The sequence below is a fragment of the Schistocerca cancellata genome, chromosome 4 (genome assembly GCF_023864275.1).
Source record: "Schistocerca cancellata isolate TAMUIC-IGC-003103 chromosome 4, iqSchCanc2.1, whole genome shotgun sequence".
Lineage (NCBI taxonomy): Eukaryota > Metazoa > Arthropoda > Insecta > Orthoptera > Acrididae > Schistocerca > Schistocerca cancellata.
The window spans coordinates 28,634,238-28,660,884 of NC_064629.1; the positions used below are offsets into that span (position 1 = coordinate 28,634,238).

Here is a 26,647-nt window from a genome sequence, read left to right on the forward strand (position 1 = left end):
ACGGCTGTGGCGCATCGTACAACACCTGCAGTCGCAATTTGATCAGCAGGTGGCACCACAGTGACACAACGAACTGTTAGAAATCGGTCACTTCAGGGCCACCTCCGAGCCGGACGCCCTGTAGCGCGCGTCCCACTGACCTCAACCCACCGCCATTTGCGGCTTCAGTGGTGTCAAGTGAGAGATCACTGGAGGGCAGTGTGGAGGTGTGTTGTGTTTTCTAATTGTTATATCCTAGCCAGTAATGCCAACCGAGCCCGCTGCCAAAAGGTTGGCAGCATCAAAGTCCAGACGCCGTCCGCATAAGCAGCGCCAGCGATACAGGAAATCGCCGCAAATCTGCGCGCGCCACCGCTGGCTTCTGGCTTCTTAAGCGCTGGAGTCGCGAGCGCTAGAACAGTTCTGTATTCGCCGCTCAGTGGTATACTCGCCACCGATTTGTGTACTTGCTAGTCAGTTGTGTGTTCATCGCAGCAGAGTTGTTGTTTGTCGTCAGCCGACGCTGACCTAGCCGCTTCGACTCGAACTAGACAGATTTCTGTAGACACGGAGTTTACTACTGTGTTTCTGTATCTTCGTTAATAAAGATAAGTACCGACTTTTATTTAATCAGAGTGTTTGGGGTTTCATCTTTCTGTTCACTGTTCCAGCGGACCGGTCGGCCCGCTATTAAAAGTGTGGCGGTGACTTCGTAAGCCGTTTCTACAGCGAAGTGTTTGTCGCTACGAACCCCGCCACAAAACTAATTACAACCGGTTGTGCTTCGGTGTCACTGATCGGTGTGTCAGAGACCAGTTGGGGGCCTGCAACCAACCAGTCTGCGTGCTAGACACACTGGACATTCACGTGCAGTTATGGTCTGGGGTGCCATTTCGGATGACACCAGAAGCACTCTAGTGGTCATTCCACGCGTCCTGATCGAAAATTTGTATGTCAATGTGCTGATTCGATCTGTTGTACTGCCATTCATAAACAGCATTCTAGGCGCTTCAGTCTGGAACCGCGTGACCGCTACGGTCGCAGGTTCGAATCCTGCCTCGGGCATGGATGTATGTGATGTCCTTAGCTTAGTTAGGTTTAAGTAGTTCTAAGTTCTAGGGGACTGATGACCTCAGGTGTTGAGTCCCATAGTGCTCAGAGCCATTTTTGAACAGAATTCTAGGGAGTGTTTTCCAACAAGGTAAAGCTCGCCCAGATACGACTGCTGTAATAGAGCGTCGACACGTTGCTTGGGCCTGCTCGATCACCAGAGCCGTGTCCAATCCAACACATATGGGACATTATCGGATAACAACTCCAGTGTCGTCCACAAACAGCACTAACTGTTCCTATATAGGCCGATCAGATGCAATAGGCCTGGAACTACATCCCACAAATTGACATCCGATACCTGTAAAACACAATGCATACACGATTGCATGCTTGCATTCAATATTCTGGCCGTTACACCGGTTGTTAATGTACAAGCATTTCGCATTTGCAGTGGCTTACCTCGAGCTTACATTAACCTGTGATTTTGCAATGTTAATCACTTAAATATGTGACCTAGACAAATGTATTCCCAAAATTTCATTATTCTGCATTACTTATTTCTCGGTACGGCCATTTTTACTCGCCAGTGTATACTGATCTGCTACATTGACTTGCGCGCACTGTTTGAAAATCCGCTGGCTGCGTGGAACTGATTTGTGCTGAGAGATATCAACTGACTCACTATGGAAACGAGATGTTTCTGTAGATAGTATTGCCGAGGACGTACTGACAAACGCTTTGGACGCACATAGCCGTGGTGGAGTCGCTTTGCACGTGAGGTACATACCAGGCGCGTAGCCCCTGCAACCCAGGAATCCAGGAGAAGGTGCATCAATCTCTAGGATTGCAAATGACTTTTTGCGAGGAATCTTTGGTGTGAAAATTATTTTTCAATGATCAAAAATGATTAGTTTTGCATTTTGAGGGTAGAAACTGCTATAATGAGGAATAATAATAGTTGCAACAATAATAATGGTGGAGGTAGATATCAGTAACTGCCGTAGGCATAATAGCTGCAGTACTGCTGGTGGTGGTAACAGTAATATTTGGTGTATTTGTTTCCGCAGCGATGTTTATGAAATTAATTTCGAGTGCGGGATACAATCGTGCTGAGAGCATACAGCCTCGTTGTAGAACACTACAGCTAATAGGCCGTAATGCAGAATAAATAAGTAATGCTCTGGGTCTCATTCTCGATTTTATATCAGCGCACCATAGGTAACATAGGAACTACTCCACTGGTGAGAAAAATGGTAAGCTGGTCGGCTCATTTAAAGGGGTAGCTGATACAAAAAGAGCAGTGAGAGATCAGGTCCCTCGTAATCCTTACTATACTGTTCCCAATATGCAACCTTTCCATTGGATAGCGGTAAAATAAATGACATCAACGTATAATGTACATGGTGCATAAAAACATGTGTCAGAAAGTTTTGGGATTTATTATTGACATCGAAACATAACAGAAAGTTCATATGAACATGCGTCCGAAAATTCTTCATTTTAAAGGAATTAAGGGGTCCCATTTTGTGACTCACGGTTGAGTAATTTACGAGGGCGCGCTGAAAAATAACGCCTCCAATTTTTTTGTATGAAAACTCTTCAAGCTTTTTCAATGATACAAACATGATTAACATTCTACATCTTTATTCTTGAGGTTTACATATTTGCAGCCCTCTGCCAGAAGAGGGTGCTGGACGGTAGCGCGTAACATGGGGGTGTGTAACGCAACTATGTCGGAGCGTGAGAAACAGCGTGCTGCAATCGAGTTCCGGATTCCAAGAGCTCGTCCACAAGTGCAGTACGCTCTCCTTTAGCATGACAATACCGGACCTCACACGAGCGCTTCGACCTTTGCAGCAATCCGACGCCTTGTGCTCACTGTTGTCGATCATCCTCCCTACAGTCCCTCCTAGGCCCCATCCGATTTCATCTGTTTCCAAAACTTAAAGAACACGTTCGAGGATCTTACTTCATAGCGGTCAAGCAGTGAAAGCAGAGGTGACTTTTCAAATGGCTCTCAGCACTATGGGACTCAACATCTACGGTCATCAGTCCCCTAGAACTTAGAACTACTTAAACCTAACTAACTAAGGACAGCACACAACACCCAGCCATCACGAGGCAGAGAAAATCCCTGACCCCGCCGGGAATCGAACCCGGGAACCCGGGCGTGGGGAGCGAGAACGCTACCGCACGACCACGAGATGCGGGCTAAAGAGGTGACTTTGTGGCTCCGTCAACAAAATGAAAAATTTACAGTAACGGTATCGACTAACTGTTCGCTCGTTGGAAAAAATGTGTTCGTCACCATGTTCAGAGATAAATATGTAAACACGAAGAATAAAATGGCATTTTTACTCTGTTCTTTATAGTTGGTCATGGCATTTTGTTTTCTTTTGTCTCATTGTCGTTAGAATAACTTCCGTCACCATCATGTATTTAGTGTCTGAAATGACGGATATGCACTAGATGCACGGCTACCAGGTTTGAACGTGAACATTATTCGAGAACATTTGTACGACTTCACCAACGCTTGCGAGAGACGGGCTCAGAGAAGACAGTTGCAAATTGCGGGACACCACGCGATGTACGAACGCTTTAGTTTGAAGAACGGGTTCTTCCGTCTGCGGATGAAACTTCAGCTAGCGTAAGCAGAACTGCGAGAAGGAACGGTGTTAATCACGTGACGATTCTTCATAAAATCCTTCTATACCTGCATCATCTTCAACGGGCGCGAGGATTAAATGGGGCAGACTTTCAGCCAAGAATAACTTTCTGTCAACGCATATTAGGGCAGTGTGCTGTTTCTGCAGTTCTTAGTATGTACCTTATTCATTGATGAGGCTGTCTCCTCCCGTGATGGGGTCTCCAACTATCATAAAAATTACTCCTGGGCGACAAGACAGACATCAACGGAGATTCAGCCCCAACGAGAGGATCGGAGTCATTCGTCATCATCTCACTGGCTCCAACTCTTTTGTTCGTCGTTTGCGGGACAAACGTATCTATAGTTTCTCAGACATGAAGTGCTTCATTTACTTGACTATGTTTCTCTAGAGTATGATTTACGCGCAAAGGTGCTCCATTTCACTTTACACGGACAGTTCGCCAGTATCTCGATATCCTGTTTCCAATCAGGTGGATTCATAGAGGGGGATCCATTGCATTGCCTCCCCAATTGCCCGATTTGAATCCAATATTTTTTTCCCCTTTGGTCATATTTAAAATCCTTGGCCCATTCAACTCCCGTACCCACTATCGATGTTCTGAGTGAGCGTATACAAAACGGGTTGTACCAAATACGGAATACACCAGGAGTTTTCCACAAGGTTCAGCAAAGTATGGAACGCATGCTTAGCGATGCACGTAATCAGTTGGTAGTCACTTCGAGCAATTTTTGTAAATGTAAATGTGTTTCGTAAATGTATCTTTTTTGTGCGATGAATAATAAATTTAAGTTAAAACAATCAGAGCCTCGGTCACAAAATTTAAGTCTTTTGACTTAATTTGTACATGCTCACTGGACTACGCAGCCATGTTTAAAACTTTCATAATAAATTGTTTCACACATATAACCGTATGTGGTAATTATATCATTTTTGTGCCACGAATAAGAAATTCCTTCAGACCCGGGTTCATACGAACATTTTGTAATATTTTTCTGTCAAGAATAAACCCCAAAGTTTCTGAAACATGTCTTTTTTTCTTTTTAGCCCTATAGTTCGTGAACGGATCATCACAGCTTTTACCTTTTACTAATTTTATGTCTAGCAATATTAACTAAACCGCGATATGTGCATCTATATAGTAAAAAAATTTCTCGAATGCTCCCACATCACTATCGGAATAATCAGATCAAGTCATTTCAAATTGTGTTAAGGTTTGACCAAAGTACCGTCCTTCCACTGACTGTAGGTTCCAGAGTGCATCTCCCTTCCCGCCCTGTAAAGCAGCAAAAACGCTCACCGCTGACCGGGAGTAATTTTAGAGTACCCGCAGTATTGGCGTGATAATCTGCCGCTCCGCTTACCGCAGCGGTTGGCTGTCGAGCTGTGATCGATCCGCTCCCAATTTGCACCCAAAGCGACTGATGCGCCTCTTTTAATGGCCCCCGTATCGCCTGATGCGAAAACGAACGACGCTATTTCCAATTCTGCTTTGCCGGCGGGTATTGAAGTTTGATACGCTCTGGGAGCTGCAATCGCAGAGGGCTCCACGACCTGCAGAAGGCTCCGTTACTCACAGTCACTGTTATAGCGGAGGTTCTCGAGTCTTGTCTGACCAGAAGAGGGAGGCTTTAGAACAGAAAGAAGCTTCATCTCCACAATCCTACAAAAATACACTGTCGTAGACCATTCGCAAAATATGCTATAGGGGTCTAAATCTTTCTTCTAGTGAGGATAATAGTAATAATAGTAATAATAATAATAATAATAATAATAATAATAACGGTTCATGCATTTTGAAAGTAGTACGCTATGATTTTGCTGCGTACAAGATTTCCCAACAGGAAGTGTCAGTATTCCAGACGATTACAGAAGCGGTCATTCGTAGTATTGGTAGTGCTACAGTAGTGGAAATCAGTAAAAAGGCATGGATATTTGTAGGAAAATTAAGATTGTCCGTTGGAACAGTTGTGCACAATGTATATGCAATAGTACGAGTTCCAGTATACCGATAAATGCAACTCAGTAGTACGGTTTATAAAAAGACATTAACAATTGAGGTGGAAGGGGATGGAATTCGGTTAAAGGCTGTCGGTTCTGAGCGGTGTTAGTCTGTGTGTACGTGCCTTTACTGCAATTAGGAAACAGACGCTATTAGTCGCAGAGTGTTCTGTATACATAAACCACGACTGTGACAATTTCATGCGGAAAACAATTATCATGTGATGAAAAAGGAAAAATCGGTGCGTACGAGGAAATGGGACTCTCTAATCGTCAAATCGCTAAGAAGTTGAATTGTTCAAGTACAGTGATTGATAATTTCTTTAGATTCGAGGCACAACGAAAAATATGGGCAAAGTAGTAAATTATCTGAGGCATTAAAACGGCTACGTTTGCACAAAGCAAAGTCCGCAAATCGTTATTCTCGTCCACTTGTTGCTGATTTACAGTTGCCAGTAACTGCTACACGCGTACAACAAATTTTGTCGCACGACAAACACCTCGCGTTCAAGAAACGACTGCAGAAACTTGCAATAACCCCCCAACAGAAACAAGGTATATTTAAGTTTTCTGAAAAACATATGTCATGGACTTCAGAATGGGATAAGGTTATCTTCAGTAACGAAAAGAAATTTAATTTTGATAGTACGGATGGATTTCAATGTGACTAGTATGATCTGAGAACAGAGCAGCAGGTAAGAACGAACAGAAATTTTTGTGGTGGAAGTGTTATGATTTGGGCAGTATTTTGCGCTAAAGGTAAATTACGCATTGCTTGGCTAAACACTAGAATGAACTCTGACATGCACGCTGAGATGCTGGAAACAGATTTGATTAGAATGCATGAGAATCTAGCGGACGAAATTATAATGATTCAACAAGATAAAGAATCTTTGGAAGTTTCTGCTACAATCTAAAAGTGGTTTGAAGGTAAAGATATCGATAGCATGATCTGGCTCGCATGTAGCCCAGATCTGAACCCCGTGGAAAACCTTAGTGTAATCTTGCAAGGTGTCTTCATCGCAATGGATGGCAATTTGAGGTCGTATGTGTGCTGAAAGAGTGAGCGACTATGTCACAGCAGTAACTACAAACCCTATAAAAACAAAGTCGAAGAGAATTTTTAAGATAATTAGGAAGAACGGACGTTGGAGAAACCACCAACAGTGCAATGACACAACAGAACAGGGAGTGCCTTTACACAAATTTCCATCCAGGAAATTAAAAAAAAAAAAAAATGGTTCAAATGGCTCTGAGCACTATGTGACTTAACAGCTATGGTCATCAGTCCCCTAGAACTTAGAACTACTTAAACCTAACTAACCTAAGGACATCACACAACACCCAGTCATCACGAGGCAGAGAAAATCCCTGACCCCGCCGGGAATCGAACCCGGGAAACCGGGCGCTGGAAGCGAGAACGCTACCGCACGACCACGACCTGCGGACAGGCAATTCAAACGCCTTATTTTCTTAATCCTGTTATGAAAGAAACTGTGCAAATCCGTCATGATTTTTTGTGTCTTACATGTATCTATTACTTTCATAATAAATTCGATACAATTATGCATCACACACTGCACTATTATTTTCGTAGGAATCCTGATTTTATAATGATTTCCACTACTGTGCTACTACTACTAGTAGTAGTAGTTCTATCAATCCATGTATTACTTTTACAAGGATAATGGACATGTAATTATAACACACTAAGGACGAAAACGTAAGTAAAATATACAGAAATTTAAATTCTGAAAAGTCTAATTTGTCAAGGGCGGGACATGTAGACTACCGTGGTCTTATAATAGGAATCACACTAGCATTTTCCTGAAGTAATTTACGAAAATGGCTGAAATCTAGATGAAGATGACCGGATTTGTATGGCCCAAGGAACCTTTTTCAGTATACATATTAGATAGTATTAGGAGCTATATGAGACTGTTTGCTGACGATGCTGTTGTTTACGGAAAATAACGTAGTTAGAGATCGTAAGGGATTGCAGGCAGGCTTGGGCAACATTTCGGTTTGGTACAGCGAACTGTAGCCGTCATTAAAATTGAACAATTGTAAGATATGTCTATACAAACAGAAATAATCGTTTTACAAGGTCTGTGGTCAACATCGTGAGGATGTCACGCTGACATATTAACAAGCAATTGAAATCGGACGACCACGTAAAATCAGTATCGGAGAAGGGGAATGGAAGACTTATATTTGTTAGAAGGGTTCAGGACAACGCACTACATCCCTGAAAGAAATGGCATACAAGACGATTATGCTACTAGTTCCAGAGCATTCTTCCAGTGGTGGGAGTCCTTGTCAAATTCGCAAGACAAAAGACATCGAAAGAATTTAGAAACGCGCTGACAGGATCGTGAAAAGTAGGTATAGTCCATATGAAAGTGTACCATAAGCGTTCGGGGAACTGAAAAATGGAAACCCTGAAGAAAATTCGACGTAGTTCCCGAGAATCCCTGTTGGACAAATTCACAGACTGTGTATGCTAAGGAGAGAGCGAGATCATTCTGCTGCCACCAACGTATATCTCGCATAGGGATGATAAGAATAAGACAAGAAAGATTTGGGGGCGTACAGAGGCATATAGATAGTCATTTTTTACTCCCTCAGTACACAAATGAAATGGGAAAGGAAAACGATAATGTTTGCACGATGTACCCTCCGCCATGGACATTGAACTGTATACGGGGGTCGCACAAAAATATGGAAACGCCGCCAGAAATTCATGCTTAGCCCTAGATGCAGGTGCACGGTTGTGTTTGACCACGAACAGCACCCGTGCAAAGTCCTCAATACGCTGCATGTGTTGTCGTGGTTAGAACGCAAGAACAGTGTTCTGTGTATTTATGAGTGCGTAATGTCAGAGCTCAGTGGATTCGAATGAGAGCAAATTATTGGTGCTCGTATGGGAGGCGCTTCTGTAACGAAAGTAGCCGAATTGTTTGATGTTTTAGGAGATGTATAACGTATACAGGGAAAGCGGAAAACATGATCTGCTACGTCACAACTCGGACGAAAGTGTATGTAGAGTTAACGCTACGGATGGCGACTGCAGAGGACTGTCACGAAAAATAACAGGACGACAATTGCAAAACTCACTGTTAGCACCAAAACGACGCGAAGGGAGCTCCAGAAGCATTGAATTGCAGGGTGATCTGGGATTCCAAAACCACTGATCAGCTATGCATATGTCCGTAACAGGAAAACGTGGAGCCGAAGCTACAATACATGGGAAATGAAGCAATGCAAGAAGGTCATTTGGTCGGATGAGTCATGTTTCACACTGTTTCTAACTTTTGACAAAGTTTACGTCCCAATAGTCAAACACGGCGGGGCTTCGGTGATGGTTTGGGCAGCCATATCATGGCATTTCATGGTATGGGAAGCACCCACCATCATGGTAGGCCAAGGTTACTCTGCAAGGTCACTCTACTGCCAAGGACCAGTTAAGCTGATCACGTCCATGTTTACAATGTTTATTGTCCAACGGTGATTCTGTGCCCCAAAACAACAGGGGTCCGTGTTCACACAGGATAGGTTCTGTGAGGACGAGGACTAGTTTTCCCATCTCCCATGGCAGCCACAGTCACCAAATCTCAATATTATTGAGTTTTTGTAGTCTGCCTCTGTATAGAAGGGTGCGTGATCGCTAACTACCTCCATCGTCGATATCTAAACTTGCCACCATTTTGCAAGAAGAATAGTATAAAATTGCCTTGAAAACCACAAACCACTTAAGACCTATATTTATCCTTTTCGAGACGATTGGAAATTGTTTTGAATGGCGACGGATTTCCTACATCATATTAGGCATCGTAATATGTTGTGCTTTTTGGTGTTCCCACAGTTTTGTCCACCCCTGTATGTAGATGTAGGTGGGTGTGTAAAATCTTTCTTAAGACAATGCCAGTCTGTGAACAAGGGCGCAAGCTTGTTCAGTTTATCTATAGTGTACAACGTTATTTTCTTTACGTGTTTCACAATCTAAAAGGTTAGTGCTACACAGTTCATTCATTTATCGACACCAATCACTGCATCTCTGAAGCAAACACGTTCATCTATATACAGGGCGTCCCATTTATCTTGACCACCCTAAATAACTGTTTGTCCAGATGCAAATTACGAAATATTTCAAGCAAATGTTCTTTAGCAGTCAGGGGGACATCAATCAGCATGATTGCCTTCGTTGTAGCTTTGTTTTTTTACAAAGATATGAACAGCGGTATGACTTTTTTAAATAGCACCCTATATTTTTATATTCGGTGATTCACTTCCTCTCCTAAAAACTTATTCAGAAATGTTTCACAGTGTACCATTAACTGAAAAACAACGTTATTAATTACATAACACAACGCTGACTTTGAGCTCGGGATCACAGACTCGTCCACTTGCTGGAGTTGTCAGAAAACAAGTGAAAACCAAGTTCAAACATAACACTAAATTGACTTTGGCTCTCCTGTACCATTGCTCAGGAGCAGAACATTCAAAGGTGCTCAAAGTGGTGACTCTAGGCACCGTACACTGATGCACTCGTTGACTGAAAGAATTATTTACTGCTTCCAGTGTTGCCTGCTGGACAGAATTACGTTCGTGCATGTCCTCGGGAGTTGTTGGAATATCGCCATAGACAACGTCTTTATATGCAGCCCATATAATGTAACTTTCTTGTAAGTCCTCTACAGTGTTTTAGATACAGTTGTGTGACTATACGAAAACATATAGAGAACACTGTTCTGTATGGGAGTCAATCCAGATTAAATTAATGCCAAATTTCAGGAAACACGCTGTTCGAAACGAGACAGTCCTTAACTCTTGAAAATTCAAATTTATCACAATAACTGACGCTTCAAAAATGTTACCGCTCTCATTAGCACCTGATATAACAAATATTCGTAACTCTGTCACATAAATTACTCAGTACTCTTAAGTCATAACTCTCTTTTTTGTGAGTAAGAGATTAGGCAAGGCTGTCTTGACTTCAGCAGAAGTTGTGACAATTCGAAGTGGAACTGTGAAACTGCTGTTGCCAAACCTCTTGCAAATTAATTATGTTTGTTATGTAGAAAAGAATAACTTCGTCCTTTGCGATTGAATGTTTATTTTGTTTTTAACTAATCATCTTTCTCCTATACATACTAGGCATCATCAGTAGTTTTCATTCTTCTATTCTGTCCACAATTTATTCTGTAGTTCATCTGTACGCACACAGGCTCAAGAAAAGAATAGAAAAATGAAAAAAAATGATGATGTCTAGTACGAATTGATGAAATATATTTGGTTAAAAACAAAATAAATATTTATCTGCAAAAGAACAGAATTTTTCTTATCCACGTGATAGACGTGACTGAAGTAGCACCTGAGGAAGAATGCCTGGAAAACATTAAGACTCGCACACTATTTTATTGCAATGCTAAATAAAACCGATCAATGAGTGGTTTAATATGGTTCGACGTTTCTACTTTTTCACTTTTCCTTACCTCAGGATGTGCTCACATTCGGAGAACACCAAGGGACGCTTACAGTATGAAATGTCTATTTACAGTGGAGACTGGGAGATGGTTTGGTGATCGTATGGTCATTTTTGATGCATCTTGGGGTCGGAATGAAAAGAAATGTAATTGATGAACTGTGTCAGGACCTGTCACAACCTTATTTAGTAATTATTGTTGATTCAGCATTCTGTGCGATTTGATGTGCTGTCCTATGGGACGTAATTTATAAGGCCTAATTGGTGCAGAGCGGGTAGAGTATGGCTGAGTTTCCCACGCATGGCGGGCTCGTGTTACGGTAGCTTTTCGGCTCGAATCACAGGCAGTTTTTGTGGATGTGTTGTGGGAAAGGGAGTAACCGATACTTGGCGGTCGGCGGTGCGGAGGCGCAGTGAATGCGCTTCTAGGGGACATACCGAGTGCATACTGAAAATAACCCAGAGTGGAAACACTTTCACACGTACTATTACCGATATGTCGCTCGATAAAAGTGCCACCACATTTTAATGCCACATTGTTAAATACCGTTTTCTAATAAGCAGTCGAACGTAGATTAGCACAGCGATTGTGACCTAAGTTACTCAAATCTTTCCGATGGTAGGAGAATTTTGCACTCGTTGTACGTCAGTCCATCGTAGATTACTATGGGAGTCAGAGAGTAACGGATACGCTGATCTTACTGTTACATATCTGAATTCAAAACAGATATACAACTTAATTTAATTTGTTTTCTTCGTCATCCTTAATTATCAACATCTCGGTCCCCACTGTTTTGTTTGTTTACCGTAGAATGACCGCGGTAGGATTCGCTATTGGGCTTTTACTGAGAATATTGCGGAATATTAGGTATACTGATTGTAGTTGGTCGATCTTGAAAGAATTTTCCAAGAGAAGGATTCAGTCGGAACACTACAAGAGGGTGCAGTGACACCTTTTGTAGACAAAGTTTATGAAATCAGTTCAAGTGATCGTGTCATTTCAGTGTCGCAGCATGTTCCTAGGAGAAGACTACATCTTCGAAGATGATACTGTCTCACTTAGAAGGCTGAAAATGAGTAATACTGTCGGATGAGCATTAATGCGAAGTAATAAATCTCACATAGCCTTCAAAATCGTCGGGTCTGAAATTTTCGAGCCATTGTGGCCTGTATTCTATGGCTCCATTATCTTTTAAAAAGGATTGATTTGTGAAGAAACTTCTCACCATATAGGACGTATCTGCCTCTGTCGCCTAGGTGATACAGACTATTCCGGGCACTAGTACGGGTCTACACTATATTTAGTTGGTATTCAAATGATGTTGTGTAGCCCCTGTTATTTCACGCTCTTGTAGAAATATATTATTTTCTTGTGTGACAAGGAATTGAAATGCGCGTCTTCTTACAACGAAATTTCGATAGTTGATGTACAGAAACGTACTGCACATGGATAAAATCTGCCAAGACTGATCATATCCTTCTAATCTTCCACATAATTTTAACTTTTACTCATGTTGTTTGACGCAAATTAAAGAATATAGTTATCAATCACTGAATGTAAAAGATGAAGCATTGTTAAAAAGTAGGAGGTCAAATGAAATCTGTGAGTCCACATTCTGTTTAACATGAACATTTGCTAGAAGGGTTGTAAGGTGGCAGCTTCAATGAATGTTAATTTCACACCTTACATGAGATTTTATACGGCGTAACAAGTAGAAGGATATGTCACCTGACGTACTTCGGCGATAGTGAACAGATTTGCCTATCAAAATGTACCGCATCTAATGCAAAGGGATGACACTCGATTCGATGGTATTAACACACCGAACCCAAATCCTGCATGTCAATGAGCAAAAGGTGAAAAAAGCTGCTGCAAGAACGTTTTAGTTTGGGGGCAGACGCGAGTTGCGCTGTTGCGGCCCGCATACAACGGAACGATTCTAACAGGGGTTGGTGAACCACAGCGAGAGAGACAACGAACGCGCCGGGCGATACAGCAAGGGGAGCAGGTAGCGGCCCAGCGCTGCCTGCGATGGAGGAATTATTTAGAAAACTGCAATGGGGAATTCCCAGATGGATACAAACAGACAAGCGATGCAGTTGATCGTGTGTTTGTGGTACGCTCGTGATGTACGCGTGTAACTTTTAGGCGTCAGGAGCGGGTTCAAAATCTCCGATTGGCTGAAATAAACTCGGAAGGAGAAAAAGGGGCGATGTTGCGACGCAGTTTAAAGATAGGCCCTTTGGGATTGGCATGGGTGGTATCCACAATACGAAAGGAACGCTCCCATTAGTCTGAAAAGGCTGTGACGTGAAGCACGAAAGGACACAGGTAGGGGACAGTTTGCTACGAAAGGCACAATACCGAAAACTTCGGGGACTCTCCTCTGAACCATCATCAAGTATAGAACAGGGAGCATCACGCTCTGTACGAAGCCAAAAGAGGAATTTGTGTGAACACTGTGTTCACTTCAGCTGACATTCAGCTAGAAATTAGCTGAAGAGTCGCTGAGCTCCGATAGCGAAGAAACGAAACAGCCACGTAGCTAATTGTTCTTGCGATAACTGAGAGGGCATTGAAGTATACATGCTGCTCATCTATGCACGTGTATATCGCCATATAGGGGTGAGTGCATGTTTTCTAACCTAACGAGAAACATAGGACCGTTTCAGCTGATAAAATCAGTAAAGATTTTGATTAGCTTTTTACAGGATTTTCAGGGAGCGAGAGCAGCCATGCAGCCGGCAGCTCGTCGCAGATAAAGGTAAATGCCCCTCGCAGAGGCGTCAAATTGTTGGATCACCAATCACCAGCTTGCGTTCATTGTGAAAATGAGCCACCTTTAGTAATCTTGTCACAAAAACTAACCATCCTCAGTAGACTTGATTGTCATCCTAAACAGTACCGAACTTAGAACCGGAATCGGATAATTAGTCGTAATATTTGCCAAATTCACTGTCTAGAAGTAAGAAAAATCTTGTAGAGAAGCTTCTATTTAAATTGGATATTGTTGTGTTCAGTGTTATTTGTGCTAAACAGGACGTGACGCATTATCTTGACAACTGTCCTGCAATTGCCATGTCACAATCTATGTAAACCCATGTGCTTCTTTAACAACAAAATAGGAATAAAACAAATTTAGTACAGCTAAACATCGTTGTGCTCTGTCATAGAATAAGGGTCCACTCCTAACCCCAAAAAGTTATTCTAGTGACGCTAACGCACTCACGGGGTGTTTTGCTGATTTCTGACGAACGTGAGAGGGAGTGGAGTGTGAGAGGGTCTAGCAATAGTGTTGTGAGGATGCTAAAATTCTTGACAAGAATTTTCAGGTTTTTTCTGGAAATAGCAAATATATAAATAATTCTGCCGTGTTTTGAGTGTTAATGTAATCAACTGGGTGAGGAGGCTCTCACAATGAGGGCTGAAAGTAGGCTCACTGTTGAGCTTTACTCCCATCAATTTGTATTTGCCACACGCGAAAAGCAAATGTGCCCTTCATGGTTATTTTTAATCTTCTATTGACTTTTCTGTTGCTCAGGTGGAACGTACAGATCTGTGTTTTGCCAGGGTGGGAACTGAGGCGATTCGCTTCATAATTATTTGCCAACGCTGTTGACAGTTTCATGTCTACGTCCATTAAATTTTTAACTTTGATTACCCATCATTTGATGAAGGTATGGACCAGATACTGACCCTGTCTATGCCCTTGTTGAAGGAACCATCCTACCGCACGACTGCAGCGATGTAAGGAAAACATGGTAAAAATAAATCAGGATGGCCGGACGGTAATTTGAATCCGAATATCCAAAAATACGAGTCAACTGCCTTACCATTTCGTCGTCTCTGCCTGTGTTCTCAGTTCTCTTTGTGCGATATTTTCGTGTCCGCTACTGGTGAGTGGTTGTTTCAACGGAATTAATGTCGCCTTGGCGAAACGACAACGGACTATACGCTCAGGATATCCATCTTCTCCCGTAGTGAGTTGATTATTGCTGTCATAGCAGTCTCCGGGAGAGCCCATTATGTTGTTATTAATGGTGTGAGACGAGTGGCCCACTATAATGGATGTGCTCCTCGTCATCCGTACATTAGAACCGCTGTAACGCGAGGAACACAAAACAGCCGTACACTTAATATCAATATGGAACGACGTTCATTGTTGCTCGTGTCAGAAATAAAGTATTCGTTAATGTCATAAGAATCATTCTACTTGTACACATATTCCACTATGCTTAACGGGGATGTGACTCCAAGCAGTAGATTATTAAGAAATACCTCCTGTTCGTGTCAGTTATTTCTGCTTATGCATTACCTTTGTGTGCCATGAATTCTGAAAATTTAGGCTTACCAGCCGCGAAATTACGCGTTATGCTTGCTGTTTACTTTCTCGTCGAGTCTGACTATCGTTTTGTCCACGTGGTGTCTAGAACACCGTCGTGAACCGTTAATTCATATTATGATCGAACGGCAGCTAGTAATAACGATCGTGGCCTCTTGTTTCTGTGACATTTAAGCAGCACGACACGTGCGAGCTTTGAATATGTAGCAGTCAACATAAGGATTAATCTTAGGACAATTTAAGTTTGCATGTGCATTGGCAGATGCGGTCCTGGAGTATTTATATTATGTACTTGTTATTCTTGTATACATTCTGAGAGGCAGATCGCACACAGCCAGATACTAAAGTCTGAGTGTGACTGAAAGGCAGAGTATTGAACTAAGATTCAGAACTAGAAACATGGCAAGCTGATGACGTCACATTTTTCAAGAGAAGTTCTGTAGTCCTGGGCTTGAACAGGAACCAGATTAAACTCATGATACGACTGATGACTAGCCATGGGAACTTTAAGAAACACCTACTTGTACACTTGATGGGTGTACAGAAAGAAGTCCCTAAGTGCAAATTATGCAGTGAGGGGGTGAAACCGCACTACATTGCGAAGCGTTAGAGGCCAAAAGACACAGAATATTCAGATCATTAATTCCTGAAGAAACTGTGTCTAATAAAGAACTAGTATAAGGCCCCTACTACTCTGCAGAGGTACTGGCTGGCTTTTCTAGAAGTGCAGGGAGGGAAATTGTCACTCAACGCAAGCCTGAAGGTATTTCATTGGCATCTAAACCTGCATTCAGCTACATTCCACGGTGTGTTTTGAAATGCTAGTTTAAAATCACACAGTTCCAATTTAGTGCCAGTAAATGATTTATGTACCTCGCTATTACTGCGATTTGTAGACCTTGCAGTAGAAAGCGCAGCCTGATTGTAAATGACGTAAATGATCATATGTTGCTGTTGTTGTCTTTTTTTGTTGATGTTTGAATCTTGTTCCCCTGTCATTTTATGTAAGTTCAAATGCCGATGGAAATAATATTAATAAAACTAAGAATATCAACTACAAAAAAATTTCAGTCATTATTTCTTCACACCACCGCAAAGGAAATAAAATTCATGTTCGAAATAACATATAAAATCCCGACTAAATATTACTCTTTACAATATTGTTTCCCACAATATTAATACATAAGCGCAAATATCATTAAGTTATTTTTTGTCTACTTTATGTTCTTTTCAGAATACGACAATGTACAACTGAAGTTACTAATACCGTTCTTATCGTCTACGGATATTTTGCTTACCAAATTACTATATTCTCAAGGCCGTGCTAATCTGCAAGACAACGAAGATACTTGATGTGAGGTGATGTTAAATCCTAGTCACCTATTGTCAGTGTTCGACTACCTTCAGTACACAGTTCAAACACAGTTTCCAAATTTTATTTCCAGTAACATGTTTTCGGGAGGAGCTAGAACTTTCCTAAGTTGTTAGTTGACAACTAACAATGAAGTCTCAATAACATTCCAGTGAATAATATGCTGTTATGAAAAGCAGCAGTTTCATGCTTTCATGAGTTACGAGCAACACTTCTCCCAGCGACAAAGTTACGTTGTCTTCATTTAAAAGATACTGTACCGGGCTGCGTTTGTGTTTTCGCACCTCAGCTGACTTGATATTGTTGGTTAAATATCGCCTAAAATATCTAAAGCTTCATCTTGAGAGTAAATGACATCGTACTTGAAAGATCAGCGAGGAATAAGAAGACAGGCTTTATTCATTTCAGACTGTACCAGTTTACAACTAAGAGGGGAAAAACGCTTTCACCGAAAATAAAATACGTGTAAATGCTGGATCACCGACACGTCTAATGAGTCTCTGACGTACGATATCGATACGCGAAAAATACGCGAACGTTTTGTAAATAGCATATTGGCATAAGTATGTTGGTAATGTTTTTGGTAAAAACATAATATAATTATGTTGACAAGCGTGGTACACTGTAAATTTCTCACAATTTCTCTCAATTATTTTCCGGTGTTTTCGATTTTTTCTGTCACTGTATTCCAAGTAGCTAAAATCTATCATACAACACTTAAATGTGTAAAAGACAAACTAATTACAAATGCTGCACAAGACACAACCTCATCTCTAACACAGAAAAACCTGTAGAACACGGCGCGTACTGCTTATGGCGGATTCTAGTGCGCACTCCCATTTGTGATTCTAAAATCGATCACTAGACTGAAGTACCGACCAAAACGTATGGTGTGTTCCTACTTACACTATTCTCTAGGCACAACACAGTCCCTTACGCACGACACTGGGTAGTTTTGATTCTATATGGCACAATGAGCGGAGGTCCCTCTAAAAATTCCTAAGGTACACTACCAGGTGAAGTGGCTCATCAGTATCGGGTGGGAGGGGAGACGGAGACGTCGATGAGCGTTCTGCTTACATAGCTCCATAACTGTCTGTTGCCGGACTCAAATTGCCAACAGCCTTGTTGCCTTCGCGTCGTATGACGAGTGTACTTCTGGACTTCTGCCTTTACGCTTTGATGTATCCTGTATAGAGACGTTTGTTCAGACAGTATCTGTCATATTCACATCATTCAAGAGTGACTCTCTTCCCTTTAGCAAACCTTAATGGATGAGTAACTACGAAGATATCCGGTACCGTTTAGAAACGTTTCCTCGAGATGAATCCAATGTCAGCTCATATGAACGGTGGATAAATCCATGATAATGCGAAAAACTCGGGAAAGCCAAAGAAGTAGTTGATTACGGCTTCAGTGATAGGCTTCCAGTCTAAGCGACAGCGTTCAACTGTGCAGATGCAGGGACAACCTTGGGACGTGATAGAAGTGCAATAAGAAGAGACGCCTTTCTTGTACTGTGAATTGTGTTATTGAGCACTTTTCAGGTATTTGGGATCACCACGAAGTCGATCTGAATGGAAAGATCGAAACTGACGTATGTGTGTGGCTGTGATACTGCAAATGCCTGTTTCTTCAGCAAGGGTGTCTTACTGATATATTTACATAAAATACGTCTATGGAATTCGATGATACAAAGACAGCATGTTGTACCAAAAACAATGGTTGAGTGAGAATATATGTCGAGCTATAATGATCGAGGAAATATAATTTTACGAGATATAACCCGGTTTGGCCTCGCTGGGTGCCTTCCAACGGTACACGCGGCTTCCCCGTCGTGGGAGGCTCGAGTGCTCCCTCGGGCTTGCGTGTGTATGTTCTACTTAGCGTAAGTTAGTTTAAGTTAGATTAAGTAGTACGTAAGCCTAGGGAGCGATGAACTCAGCAGTTTGGTCCCATAGGAAATTATCACAAATATTCAAAAAATTTTCCACTTTGTTTCTCTTTTATATTATTCATTGTATAAACAAGTATTATCAAAGGCGGGAATTTAGACTACCTTACATAGTACTACCGATACCAGTTGGAAAAAGTAAATCCTTGCGACCTGATACGTAATCAATCCGGATAGATAATCAGAATCTATGGAGACTAACGCTCCGCAGACGGCGCCTGGTCGCACCCACGAAAGAAACTTATGTGCCCCAATCCCGCAAACAGTGTTTGTACTTAAAACTGCCGCACCGGCCGCTGTGGCCGAACGGTTCTCGGCGCTTCAGTGCCAACTGCGTTGGTGCTACGGTCGCAGGTTCGAATCCTGCTTCGGGCATAGATGTGTGTGATGTTCTTTGGTTAGTTAGGTTTAAGTAGTTCTACGTCTAGGGGACGGATGGCCTCAGATGTTAAGTCCCATAGTGCTTAGAGCCATTTTATGAAACCGCCGCTGTTCACAGCCAGTCTCTTGCCCTGCGTTGGCCAAATGCTTCAATAGTACTGCTGCTAGTACTGGCACCGACAGTTTATTATCGGCTACGGACATTCTTACGGCTGTCATTCTGTTAACTTTAGATCACTGTATTCAGTATGGCGACAATGTGCTGGTCCCAAGATTTCTGCAACGTCCATGTTATTCAATGGCGATGACGTGTCTCTATCAGGATGATAACGTTCTTAATTGCAATAGTAAAAAAATCCACTCAGTATCCAAACCGAAATTATGTATGATTACCGGTTTATGAGCCTTTGAATTATGTGCCTGAGTATCATTGTAATCTGGTATGGACTTGGGGAGCTTTGCATCGAAGTTCTTTATGCTCAAATTTTGTCAGCGAATGGTTGGTGCAGCTAGCGCATTTGGAGGAATGCGGCAAACTAGAGTGTCGAAATCGAATTTATGCTTTGGCATTGCACGTTTCCACATGACTTGCAGTGCGATGGAATGAGATACAGTGAAAACATGGTGTTCGTATATTACCAGTGAGCAACTACGAGGTCTTTTTTATTTTTTGTTGAGAGCTAGAGATTCTTGACATCAAATATGAGGCGCAAGGTTTGATCATCAGATAATCTCGGTAAGAGCAAAGACACTGACTCACAGAGGAAACTGTCTCTCTCGCAGTAGTGTTAAGTGGCATGAACGGAGAATATTTTGACTTTTATAAACTGCCACCATTGGTAGGAAGAACATGTTTGATAATTATGTTCGGACTACAAATCATTATGGTATGAGTGGCAGTTTATTCTTCCTGAGAAAGATGTACAAGACGTTTTGAAACAGTAATATCGACAATAATAAAACAGGGAATAACTGCATTCGCATTTGGGAACCATTCTGGTAGTAATCAACTTTATGAGGGAGCAATAAAAGCGAAAACCAGAAAGCACCGTTATCAATTTCCGCTACCCTACAAACTCACCCCTTTCTCTGACTTCCCTACGACAGTTAAATGCGACGCATAGCCTGGTGTCTAAATTTGGAATCTGGATACTCGAAAAAGTTCAAAATGGGCACACAGGAAATCATTGTTTTTCTCCTCCGCACGCGAATAAAACGAGGTACAACTTAGAGGAGGTTGCACTGTACGTATGTAGACGGAACTAAAACTAGAGTTTTCGAATACGTATTGTATGTGTGTGTTTGTGAATAAGTCCGGTTAGAACTAGGCAAAGTACTTAGAGACAAAGGTTTCCCTTTAATGTGTCATGTCAACATATTTTTGTCTTTCTGCCACTATGATGTGGTTTGCTCGCTATGAACGATTTTGCTCCCATATTTCTGTAAAATCTTTTATCCTGGTCATCGTACCAATTTTGAATTTTGCACCGACAAAATTTCCTGTCCGAGATGTCTTCAGTTGTGATCAATGTCAATTTTTGATTATTTTTCATTTTCATAGTCCAATTCATTGTCTTTCTCTGTCTTTCATAATAGTGAATATTTTTGGTGAGTCTGTCTGTTTTTATTTTTGTTGATATAACCGAAAAAATTTAATCTGCATTTCTGTGTGACTTTTTATCTCCTTGTTGTTTTTTAGTGTTTATTGATCTCTTGTAAAAATTGATTCTGGCACTTGCGATATACATTTTCGATCCAATATTGTTGTTTTCTAAAATTTGCCTTTGTGATACATAGAAAAATTGTGATTTTTGATGAGCAAGTGAGTCTGCACTTTTTCTAGTGTTTTTGGTGTGTCGGCATGCTGTTTCAGTTTTTTCATCCATCGTAATCAGCACTGTTTTAGATTCCAGTTTTTTAAACTGTTTCACCTAGGTGTTGAAGTTATTGCACTCACTCTATTATGTGTATGCATGTATATATAGTTTTGTGCTGGAAAAAGTGCCTTCTGTCTTTGTCGAATGAAATGTATGGGTCAGCATCCTATGATGTTTCAGTCTGGTTTAGGACTGTTTTGCTGACAGGAGTCAGGACTGCTAGATGTCTGCAAATGAAAAAAAGTCTATCTCTGATTTTCCTCTGCTTCTGCCTAATGCGAATGGGTGAAAAATTTCAAGTATAAATTCTATTTGAATCAAATTTTGTTACTTTCTCCAAAATACAGCTGGATGGATTCCGCTTCCTTATTAATAAACCATTTGTGATAACCGTTAGAAGGACCGTTTTGTTTGTTATTTTAAGGCAAAGATGACGAATACAGACATCTGAACACCAGCGTACGGTTTTGAAGTCCATAGTTCTCAGATAAGAGCGCGAGCAGTCGGCAGAGATAAGAATGTTAGAGATGCTTAAATACGCTCTGTCTGACCAACTTTCAGAATTCTGTCCGTCGTTTTCGTAGTCTGCTCACGCGCAACATACACTGGACGCGTGTAAGACACACGTTGTTTTAAACTTGTTACTACGACGTGGTGTCAGTTTCAGTTATATTTTTGTTATTTGACCACCTGTGGATAGGGGCCGACAACTGATGAGAATGCATAATTTCCTTTTTAGCTTAGGAAAAGAGATATTTGTATCGCTGGGACACAATTTTTTCAGTATGTAAATTGGGACATGAGTTTTAACCCGATAATCTGTTTGTATTCGCCTTTTGTTTCTCTTCTGCTTAGCAGCAGGGCTGCCATAAAAGGTGATTCCTCAGTTTACTTTCGTGATACATACTGATAGCGTTATGGTTTTGCTAAAGAAAGATAATGTGATTTGTAAGTTAAAGAAAAGATTATGTCGTACAGATGAAAATAACAGTTCCCTCTTCGTCTGCTATTTTAGTATTGACTCAAGGTCACTATGTTCCGCTAGATACACCAGTCTTGGAGACATTTGCTTTACTTGTTCCATTCAGCCACAAGCTGCCATAATCCTGCAAAATGCGGTAGTGCATTACGTACGTTAGTTCATAGAGCGCATGTGGTATCTGATCCCGAAAGTCTGTCGTGTGAAATACAACATTTGAAGACAGTGTTCCGACAAAAAGTTTATTCTGAGAGACAGATACGTAATGCATTCCGGCCCAAGAGAGTTCAATCTATGGAGCAGAATGAAGATACGAAGACACCCACCACTTTGGCCTTTTTGCGTATTTTGGTGCCCTGTCGTCAATAATCGGAAGAGTCCTCGGAAAATATGACATTAAGTGCGTTTTTCGACCATCTGCAAAACTGAGGAATCTGTTGTGTTCGGTTAAGGACGATTTTGACCTGATTCCTGTGTACAAGGTTTCTTGTTTATGTGGGGCAGCATGTATAGGCTAGACATGTCGCATAGTACAGTAAAGTTGCGATGAACATTAGCGTCATACACGCCTACGTCAATCTGAAAAGTCGGCAATTGCGGAACACTGTCTGAATACAGGACATCGCATGATTTACGAAAAGACGGAAGTCTTATCCCCAGCGTCATCTTTCTGGGACTGCGTCATTAAGGAAGCAATACATATCCGTACAGCCGATAATCTCGTCGACAGCGATGCGTGATTTCAACTGAGCACAGCCTGGAACCTTGCGTTGGCTGCTATTAAGGGGGTAGGACGTCAAACGGGCCGACCTGGAGCAGGAGAAATACCACAGGACATTTTAATTTCCACTGTCTATACTTTTACAAATAAATTCATAAAACCTTATCAGCATGACCGGGAAGAATTCAGGATTCACACTCATAGCAGTGGAAGTTCATAAACACTAGAAAATAAATTTTTTAGATGTGAAATTTCATCATTTTTTCACTTTCTATTGGTTGCATTTGTTGCTATAGGTACACATTCCTTCATAAGTAAGAGAGATTCTTCGATAAATTTTGCACGGCATACAAATCATACTTACAGGTGTATGAAACTCTAGAATTTATCTAATTTATGAAAAAATGAATAATCTGTTACATTTTAAACTTCTTGTTTTGAAAAAACTCAAATGTTTATGGTTAATTATCTCAATTTTTACCACAGTTTTTAATAAATATGGAAAATTCTAGAGTTTCATACGCCTGTAAGTATTGTTTATATGCTTTGCAAAATTCTTCCAATAATCTCTCTTACTTATGAAGAAAAGTATACCTAAAGCGACAAATGCTGCCAACAGTAAGTGAAAAAATGATGAAATTTCACATGTAAAAAAATATTTATTTTCTTATGTTTTTGAACTTCCACTGCTTTGAATGTGTATCCTGAATCCTTCCTGGTCATGCTGACAAAGTTTTATGGATTTTTTTTGTAAAAGTATAGACAGTGGACATTAAAATGCCCTGTAGTGCCTCTCCTTTTCCAAGCGGTCCGTTTGAAGTCCTATCCCCATTTTTTAAATCACGACGGGAAAATTGAGATGTTTCGATAACAGACCGGTCAGAACATTGGTTTAGTGAGTGACGTCTGGCCGTAAACACAGCGTACAGCGTACGCGCGGGAAGGTCGCTCTGAAGAGGGCATTATAGTGTGGCACCATCTATCTGCAAATCATTGCGCATGCTTGATTTCCGTGCCTGCGCATTCTTCGCGCGCGTGTTTTATATACAGGGCATAGACGTGCGAATACCGTCAGTGGTACCTATCCACCAGCAAGGTTGAACCACCTGAAGATGTCGGACAGTTGCTCCGAGCAAATATTGTGGATTTTGCACAACGTGATCTGGCGGCAAACCCGTGAAGACTATTTACAAGAAATATATATTGAGAACTTAAGAACACAATACTATTTGATGTGTATCTACGAACATGACGTCAACAGAGCTTCTAAATTAGTTCACAACATATTTTCAACTTTGATCTTCTTTGGTATTCGAAAAATGTTACAATGATACTTTTTGTTTGTTTGCCGTTTCTTTATCATACGTGTCATCTAGTGACGATTTGTAGACCTTTTGGCAGTTCTGTAAAAAAATTAGACATCCAAACAAAAGAACAGTAAACATCGAAATAGGGAAAATAAACAAAGAAAGTCCTTAAAAACTCAAAAACCTTACGTGCTAGAACATGTTGAAAGCTAGATCCGGATTGTATACACAGAAATACATGCTAATTGATATATCACATCCCAGATGAAAAATGGCTGTTGAGTAGTGATAATTGGCCTCGTACTTTTCAAAGTAATCATTCCAGTGTTTACCTAGGGACACCATGGGAATCCACAATCTAGTTCGCCGGGTGGAGTTATGTTCACGAATACGAGCTCACTCATAACGTCTGTGTCATCTCGTATGGTAAATCAGCGTAGATAATGACAAATGGGAGCAGTATAACAAATTGCAATGCAAGCAGTATGGAAAAAAAGTATTTTATTTGTAGACTACTTCTAGCCGGAAGGTAGAAAACATGCACGGTATTTTGTAGTTTTCTTTTTCCATAATCAGCTTGCTGAAGAAAGGGACTGATTAAACGTGTCCCATAATTTTACTGGCGACGGGTAATGATATTTTTGTGTCAACGTCAATGAAAAAGAGGAGTTGATTGAACGTTCCCAAAATGTAGCTGGCGACGAGTAATGACTGCCATCAACAGAAAATATAATCTATTGTTACTAATAAGTATGCGTCCTCACTTGTAACTGTTGCTTACTACCGACGTAAATTATTCGTATTAATTGTCACAATGGAGTCTGATAGCTACAGCCAGCAACGAGAGTTAGAAACGGGAATAAATGAAACGAGGAGGTGAACAAGCTATGTAACATGACCACAGTACGGCCACCACCCTCTGCCCTTCCTTGTATGGACTTTCATCTCCACAGTTTTTCTACCAATTTTCGATAAATCCCCTTAATTTACAAAATTTTAATTTTAAAACTACTTTAGATAAAGGCAGTTTTAATTAAATATCAATAAATTAGCGAAGGCAGATGCCCATAGGTATTGTGCAAAATATGTGTTACTGAGTAATATATCTTTTCATTTTCATTTTGAACGCATATCAAAAAATATTTATTCCTGAGATAAATGACTCAACTTTAAGGCTGAAGCTAAACTTTAAGGCGCCATGTCACGGAATGCGCGGTCCCTCCCGCCGGAGGTTCCAGTCCTCCCTCGGGCATGGGTGTGTGTGTTTTGTTCTTAGCGTAAGTTAGTTTAAGTAGTGTGTAAAGTCTAGGGACCGTTGACCTCAGCAGTTTGGTCCCTTAGGAATCCACACATTTGAAAATTTTTTGTTAAACGTTATGGATTTCTACTACAGTTCAGTTACGCAAGGTTCTGATTCAACATTGTTCACAAAGATAGTCAGCTAGAGGCAAACAGCACGCACATAACCTCTTTACAATGGAACTTTTCACCGTTATGTTTGTCATAGCCAGATTTTATTTTCAGCGTTTAGCTGTGTGCTGTTGGTGACAACCTGTTACCGCGACGGATGGGGGTGGAGTTGACTTTGCAAACGGAAAAAGATCCATAACGTAAACATCCACATTCCCCTCCGCTGCATCTGTGGCAGAGGGTAGTGCTTGGCGATTGAGGTGTTGCCACGGGTCGAATACAATCTCAGTGGCGGAAAAGAAAATTAACTGCGGGGCACATTTGTTGATCGCTGGAGTGTGTGCCAATGTCTTGAATTAAATCTAAAATTAGCTGATGCATATTTTAGTTGAGTATGCAAGGTACTATAGTTGATGACCTGTTCATCACAAGGATATGTTAGAGCCAATAGCCACTTACGTAATATTACACTGGGTATTTTTGATTCTATGTGGCACAATGAGCGGAGGCCCTGTAAAAATTCCTAAGGTACACTACCAGGTGAAGTGGCTCATCAGTATTGGGTGGGAGGGGAGACGGAGGTGTCGATGAGTGTTCTGCTTACGTAGTTCCATACCTGTGTGTTGGAGGACTCAAATTGCCAACAGCATTGTTGTCTTCTAGTCGTATTACGAGTGTACTTCTGAAGTTCTGCCGTTGCCCTTTGATGTATCCTGTGTAGAGAAGTTTGATCAGACAGTATCTGCCATATTCACATCATTCACGAGTGACTCTCTTCCCTTCAGCAAACCTTAACGGATGAGTAACTACGAAGGAATCTGGTACCGTTTAGAAACGTTTCCTCGAGATGAATCGAATGTCAGCTTATATGAACCGTGGATAAATCCATGATAATGCGAAAAACTCGGGAAAGCCACATAAATAGTTGATTACGGCTTCAGTGATATGCTTCCAGACAAAGCGACAGCGTTCAACTATGCAGATGGAGGGAAAAACTTGCTACGTGATAGAAGTGAAATAAGAAGAGACGCCTTTCGTGTACTGAGAGCATTTTAAATGCACAGTTGTACATTGTGTGATTGAGCACTGTTCAGGTATGTAGGATTCCCACGAAGTCGA

General features: G+C 41.2%; 1 protein-coding gene across 1 annotated transcript in view; it reads right to left on the minus strand.

The window, feature by feature from the left end:
- LOC126183222 (potassium channel subfamily K member 1-like) overlaps positions 1–26,647 on the minus strand; it is a 233,974-nt gene that overhangs the window by 114,463 nt on the left and 92,864 nt on the right. The gene's annotated exons all lie outside the window — the stretch shown is intronic.